Genomic DNA, 8227 nt, shown 5'->3' on the forward strand with positions numbered 1-8227 from the left:
CCGCCGCCGCCATCAGAGAAATTTGGGTCCCCTTGCCTTTGACTGCCATGTTTGGCACTAGGAGGTGAGGGGGTTTCGGATGTTAAGAGTTCTATGTTCTTTGTCAATGTCTACTGATCATCGTATTTTGTGAGAATGAATTACTCTCGTTCTTTTGGCGCAGGCATGAAGTTATAGAGTTTTGTGTCCTCTCGGATCCGATTGTTCGGATGTGATGAGCTTATATTACCTTGGCAATCTTTTTTTTTTTGGTTTTTTGTGCAAGTGAAATCCTTAATTGACACCACAGTGGACATATTGTGATTTGGCAACCTCACTTCTAGGGAATCATCCTGGGCCCAAGTAAGTTCATCAATCAATGGTTTCCATCTATTTGGATGGGGGACTCAAGGTGCTTTCAAAAACCTTTATTGATAATGTTTGTGTGGGTGAAAGAGCGACAACATCGTTGCTCCAGTCCAATTGTAGTTTCTTTTACCAAAATTTTGGATTGATATCACGAAGAGTGTGTTTTCAAGACACTCCATTATAATTGTTAGTCATAGAAGTTATTTATATTTTCTAATATCTTAGATCCAAATAAGTGTACCTGTCCAGCGCAATTGTTCGTTCTGGACATATTCGCTTGCCTGTCAAAGTGACGGATTGCTTTCATTGCTGTGATGGCCATTCTCACTAGGAAAACGACAGTTGACTGTGTTATTGTGTGAACAAGTTCTGTTTTTGACCATTGTAATGTAGACAAAAGCCAAACGTTCCAAGTACAGAAAGATGGAACCTACAAACAGGGTTTTAAAGAAAGAGCAAATTAAAATGCATACATGACTTTAGTTCAGATTCTTATTGTCAGAAAAATGGTTCAGGTTATCACTACATGGACAAGTTCATACAACTGGGTACGCATGTAAACATTCTTTAATCTCGCCTTTTCTTTATTTAAGGTGTATTAGACAAAAGCCAAACGCTCCAAGTACAGAAAGATGGAACCTACAAACAGGGTTTTAAAGAAAGAGCAAATTAAAATGCATACATGACTTTAGTTCAGATTCTTATTGTCAGAAAAATGGTTCAGGTTATCACTACAGGGACAAGTTCATACAACTGGGTACGCATGTAAACATTCTTTAATCTCGCCTTTTCTTTATGTAAGGTGTATTATTTTTGGCATGGTGACCAAGGCACATAATTATGGGTTGGTGGCAAGTAAATCGGTTAGTCCATGAAAGTAAGAGATAAATGCAATGGAGATAGATATGCTTTCCTTATTTTGCTACAAGGAGAGATACGACAATCAGGAGAGAGATACTTTCCCTTTTTCTCTAGAGGGCTAAAAAGGTAATTCCAAGGAATTAGAAGAAATGCACCTTACATTGTGAATTTTTATCAAAAACAAATACACCTTATATAAGGGAACGGATGGAGTATATAAACATAGTCAACTTCAAAGAAAAACCGAATCCAGACCTCAAGACAAATATTAAGCCAAGGTTCGTTTTTTGTTGAGAGCAGCGGTTGATGTGCTGTTGTCTTAATCGGACAACGTTTATGCTGTGATCTTTCACTGTCGATGATGGCACGTATGCATTGTTCCTGGGGTAGATACGGGTACATAGTTGTGATTTGGATATGGGAGCTTTGGACCCAAATTTCCCTCTTCTACCATGCAACTGTTTCCATGTATTGAAAGCTCTGGATTCATGTTTGAGTGTTTGGTGTTCTCTTTCGGGTAAATGCATTTCCACAGAACACAATAAGCATGATAATATACCATGCAATAGTAATGCAAATGCTCATGGTGATATGATGAGCTCTTTGGTAGCAGGGGAAGACACTATATATATGCAAGTGGCATTTTTTCTAGCTACCACAATTCAAACAAGGAGGTCCTTTGTTGGGTGAGTGAAACTGTCCATAGTCCACACTCTTTTGTTTCCGAGAAATTGGAGTAAACCAATACAAAGGGCACATTTTCCTTCCCGAAAGTTGTGAACCAATGCTGACCAGGTACGGAGGAGCCAACCTCCAAAGAATGAGTGTACAAAGTCCCCTAAAATTCTTGGCTTAACTTACATTTCCATATTTATTTGATGTACATTGTTCTATATACGTGAATTATATGTGGTATTAAAATCTCTGGCGGAGCTTGGGCAAGACTTAATGGGCCATGGCCTGCCCAAGGATGAAGCTAAAATAAATATTTATGAAGCCTAGCGCACAAAGCTGATTGACATGGATACACAGAAGGCACGCAGCAGCCGGCCAGCCTCGCGCACGATAACACCGAAGCACTCGGTCCCCGAAAAAAGTGCATAACGGAGTGGCGATGCCAGGATCAAAACCTTGTGTTGTCAAGATTTTCTAATGGAAATTTTTATAGACAAATTAAACAGGAACATAAAATATCATACTTTACTACAATCATATATTATGTAGCAGCTCTTTGTGCTCATGCAAATTTTGATTTGTTCGCGTGAAGGGGTCGGTATTAAACTCGAATACATCGGTTTCAACATAAGTAATGAGACAACAATACAACAGATCATCGCCTATTCCCGTTGCACAAATCAGACATGATATATTTCATCGCGAAAAATGCATTTCTTATTCTAAACAAAAACAACATCTTACTTCTTAATATTGCTAGGAGAAAAAAAAAGATAAGGATGAGTATTGCAGTGTTGGCAGATAAAACTTACAAATAAAAGTGGGAGAGTGGAGGGCCTCTTCCTAGTGTTGGTCGGATACAGAGTGCCGACTAGTGCCAAAGTAGTGATCAAGGTGACCGACAATGCGTGTGCAGCCGTGGGTGGGTGGCTGGTGGCTCGCCGGATGGTGCCGTTCCTCACATGTCACGGTCAGATCAGAAATCGCTAGCGTCGGACAAAGGACGGGAAGACGCACGCTGCGGCGGCTGTCGACGCTCATTGGATAGGCATGTGGTAGCTGGAGAAGTTGAAGGAGATCGCGTGATTTGGGGATCAACTGTGATGTTATTTTTATATTATTTTTGAGTTTTTTTAGGGAATTTAATTTTTAACTAAAACCGTGAAGTCAGTGATTTTGGATCTCTTACTATATGGCCCAGCTGTGGCCCAACTAGTCTTAACCCAAGCAAAATAGCAGACGGTAGATAGGCCACGTAGTCAAATTCCCTTTTTGGTTCGTTCATTAACGTGGCATGCGGACCTGGGGGGTCAATGACATAGGAGAATCCTGTGTAGTCAATCGACTACACAGGTGTAACGTGGTTTCGCCAGTGTCCGGCCACCACTCATGGCGCTAAAGGTAGCACACATCAGTCGCCGGCCACCGCAGTGCCGGTCATCGGCGCACTGCACACACCAGTGCCTCCCACCGGCTGCCGCAGCGGCGAGATGGCAAGGCGGCGACCCAGCTGGCCAGATCCTTTTGAATCTCTGCAAGCTTGCCATATCTGAATTACTACTAGTTGAAAAATACAGATAAATTGATTTGAATCATTCTTAATTGTATTCCCCTAAATTCTGCTTAGGCCATTCTTCGCTAGGTTAGTACTCCCTCCATCTTTATATACAAGGCCACAAACTCATATTACAGATATCAAGATAAAATTTAATGCATAATTTGTGAGTGAACTTTTTTTTTCGTTTATTGGGATCATTAATACGCACCATGCATGCAAGAAAACTGAGTGAAGGAAGTAGCTAGTGTCATTATGACGGCATGCATACAAGTATTAAACATGTTACTAGTAAGAGGAAATATTATTAATTCTTTCCTCGATTACTGTTGGTGGTCTTGTATAGATACAAAATGTATATTTCATAATGGTCTTGTATAACTAAATGGAGGAAGTATAAAGAATGCCTGGCATGGTGTGCGCTTGCGCTACTCAATCATAATTGTTGAATAACGGCCCCATCATCGGCACCGACCGGAGAAGGTCCAAGGCTTTCGACCCGAAAACAAAAATTGTGCATGTGGTGCTTTGCCGCTGACCACCAGACCCACGTGCAAGACGCATTGGAGCATCGCGCCATGCCATCACATTGCCGGCCACATCCACGGCCACCTCAAGCCCAGCCCTCTTCTCTGTCACAAGCAAAAGGTGAGCACACTGCCCCGAAGGCCGGAGACTGATCTCCACAAACACCGCAACACGTACACCGTCCGCCGCGCCCCCATCCAAAAAACTGTAGCTCTCCTCCACCGCCGCTACGTTGCGCGGATGCTTCAGAAAGCACGTGTATCCAGCCGGATGCTGCTCCGATACTCGGATACTGCCCTGATACTGTCCGATACGTATTCTGTATATCCCTCGATTTTTCTGATTTAAAAATAGAAAATAATGTTTGATACTCCTAGGATACTTCTGCGATACGTTTGATGTGAAATCCTCTAAATAGTATAGGCTTTATATGACTTGACGATGATGATCGTCATCGATATCATCTAGAACTACGTATGCATGCGTGTGGCTGCTGAACCATATATATGCTAGTATGACTACCTAGTAGACTTATCAACTATAATCTATCCATGCATTGTTGACTACTATATATGAGTTTGTGAGACTGTGTGGTTATATTAAATGTGATATTGTCGTTAATGTTTGTGAGATGGTTCTATGAACTTAGTTTATTTGCACTGGACTTGTCTTGACTTCCATGAATATTGCATCTGACTTCTTTTTATTATTTTTAATTTCTATTTACCTAGTTGTAGCGTGGGGGGAAAATAGAGCGCTACTACTACGTGATGATAGTAGTAGCGTTGGTATAGAAAGAGGCACCACTACTAAGTATTTTAGCTACAACGCTTAGTTAGAAACGCGCTACTGTTAAATAATAGCAGTAGCGCCCTAGCAGTAGCGCGGGTGCCCGCGCTACTGGTATGTAAAAAACCAGCGCCACTAGTAAGGTTTTCTCTAGTAGTGCATCATACCTTCTTTTTCAGCACATCTGACACATAGTTCTCTTGAGTCAAAACTATGCCATCTTCCACCTTCTTCACTTCTATACCCAAGAAATAATGCAAGTCACCAAGATCCTTTAAGGCAAATTCTTTTCTTAGGTCCTCAAGAAGTGCCATAGTTGCTTCCTGTGATGAGCTAGCCACAGTGATATCATCAACATATACTAGCATAAAAATAGTGATCTTGCCTTTTCTATAGAAGAACAGTGAAGTGTCAGCCCTTGAAGGTTTAAACCCAAGCCGAGTTTTTCACTCAACCTAGAGTAACATGCTTCGGGTGCTTGTTTTAACCCATATAAAGCCTTATAAAGTTTACAAACATAATGATGCTTATCTCTTACTTCATCCCCAGGAGGTTGTCTCATGTATACCTCTTCCTCTAGAACGCCATGCATGAATGCATTATGCACATCCAATTGACGAAGGCTCCAACCTTTAGACACCGCAATAGACAGAACGAGTCTGACAGTAGCTTCTTTTACGACTGGACTAAATGTGTCCTCATAGTTGTGCCATATCTTTGTTTGAAACCCTTTGCAACTAGCCGGGCTTTGCATCTGTCTATCTCTCCACTAGCCTTCCTTTTAATTCTATAGACCCACTTACAGTCAATAATAATTTTACCTCTTATAGGAGGAACTAAATGCTAAGTTATATTCTTTATAAGAGCATTACACTCATTCATGGCATCTTTCCAATTCTTGCTTTCCAACGCCTCATGGAGATTGGTTGGTTCTTCTGTAGCAGCGAGGCATACAAAACACCTTTTGTCATACCTGACCATACCATCTGTACCAGTTTTTGGTTTGCGAACTCCATGTTGTGATCTTGTGCGAAGCATGGGCGCAGTAATAGTCGCAGATGGCTCAGGCGTTGGCGTAGACGATCCCGCCATGTCCAGAGCGCCAGATCCTAGGCGGATGTTGTCGAGTGCAGGTGGAGCAGCCGCCCCAGAGGCAGCAGATCCAAGGCCCGTGTCGGGATCCCGTTGCGCCTGCACAACGGCCCGCGACGTCAGTTGGGCCACTTGGCGCGCCCGAGTTGGCTCGGATGGACGCGGAGGGGAGCGCTCCATGTGACGGCTCGGAGAGGGTGCCGCCCTGCTTCCTGGCCCACCAGGCGCACTCGGCGCTGAGTGTGCTGCGCCAGAGCCACTAGGCGACAGGTGCGTTGCACCGTTGTCCCCACTATCTGGCGTGCCAGGCGCGGGAGAATCTGCCCCGGGATCGCCGTTGTCAGGGTCAGGCGCAAGACCAGAATCCTCCTCGTATGGTGTGTTTGTCCTTTGCTGCATAAAATCATGACCAAAAACAACAACATGATTTCCACTAAAATTAATAGCAGAATTATTTTTTTGAAAATCAACCGAGTGATCAGCCATATGTTCACCCCCATGATCAGGTGGTTCTGGAGTTTTGCTATCTGGTAGAAGTAGAAGTTTCGAGCGGAGGAGGGCACCGACATTTGGATTTAGGGAGGCAAAAGGAAAGTTCATTTCATCAAAATGTGATATATAGACACGGCCGGATGCAACGTCAAGACACTTGAAACCTTTGTGAAGGTTGCTGTATCCAAGGAAAACACATTGCTTGGAAGGGGATTGAAGCTTTCTAGCATTGAAAGGGCGAAGATTCGGCCAACATGCACACGCAAAATTTTGTAGGGCATGATAGTTTGGTTTTTCTTGAAACAATTTCTCTAGTGGAGTTTCAGAGTTAATAACTTTGCTTGGGGGTGCGATTTATGAGATATGTGGCAGCGAGGAAAGCTTCATCCCAGAACTTTAGGGGCATAGAAGCATGAGCTAGAAGTGAGAGACCAACCTCAACAATGTGACAGTGTTTTCTCTCAGCTGATCCCTTCTGTAGGTCTGCATGAGGGCAAGAAACATGGTGAGTGATGCCTATCTGACGAAAAAAGGCATCTAGTTTTTCTACCTCACCTCCCCAGTCGGTTTGCATGTTCGGCACTCCCAGACCCCCATGCTCATTTTTCATACAAACCAAGTGCCAGTTGGCAAGATGTAATTTCGTATTTCCTTCAAAATCACTCGAAAGGCAGTGGGCCAGCTGGCTGTTGATCTGGTCCAGGGCCCACTTAGGGAAGTCTGAACAACAGTAGATATGTGTTTTTCATATGTACTCGCGAAGTGTAAAAATGGCATCTCTCTAAATATCAGGAGCGTGCACTGTTGTGTGTTATTGCCGTCTAATTGATGTTTGTATGTGGTTGTTCCTGATAGAATCTTGTACACGAAGGAAAAATGTATATCAGCGGCCTCATCAACTCTTTCTGGTGCAGTTTTTGTGAACATCCAATCGTGTATAGCTCGTCCTGTACCTGGAAAGACTAGAGCCTATGTAATCGGACAGGGATCTACGTAACTGCATCCGCTTCAGTTGTTACTGCTCTTCGGAGTCCATTATGTTGTGTGCTATGCAGTCGACAACTTCGGTATGTGAAGGATAATTTATTGGCTTGCTTGTCACTGGTGGAAAAACAGGCTTCCGTCCAGCCCCATAAGTCGCGAAGCTGTAGGAACCGCGACTAATGGGACCTTTAGTCGCGGTTCTGGAGGTGAACCGCGACCAAAGGCCTGGGCCCAGGGCGCTTGGTGGCCAGCTGGCGCACGTGAGGGTCTTTAGTCGCGGTTGGCCAGGACAACCGCGACTAAAGGCCTTCGGGCACCTTTAGTCACGGTTTGCCAGGCCAACCGCAACTAAAGCCCCTCCCCTATATATACCCATCCAGCAGCCAACACTTAGCCATTTGGAGCCATTCTCTCCACAAGTGGGTGTAGGTTTGCTTTTGGTTCCTCTTATGCACATAAGGTGTTTGATGAAATGCCCCAAGAGCATATTGAATTGAATTAGTTCTATTTTTCTTAATTTTTTTTCTGAATTAGTTTTTTTTTCTGAATTTTTTGATATATTATTTGTATTTTTAACATATTGAATTGAATTAGTTCTATTTTTCTTAATTTTTTGATATATTATTTGTATTTTTAACATATTGAATTGAATTAGTTTTATTTTTCTTAATTTTTTGATATATTATTTGTATTTTTAGAATTTTGAATTGAATTAGTTTTATTTTTCTGAATTTTTTGATATATTATTTGTATTTTTAAGATTTTGAAAAAGAAAAAGTATTTGGAAAATACCTTTAGTCGCGGTTGGCCTGCCCAACCGCGACTAAAGGTGGTTGCGCGCGGGAACGAAAAACCCGCCAAAAAAGTCCTTTAGTCGCGGGTCGCCTCCCCAACCGCGACTAA

Source organism: Triticum dicoccoides, chromosome 3B (genome assembly GCF_002162155.2).
Source record: "Triticum dicoccoides isolate Atlit2015 ecotype Zavitan chromosome 3B, WEW_v2.0, whole genome shotgun sequence".
Taxonomy (NCBI): Eukaryota; Viridiplantae; Streptophyta; class Magnoliopsida; order Poales; family Poaceae; genus Triticum; species Triticum dicoccoides.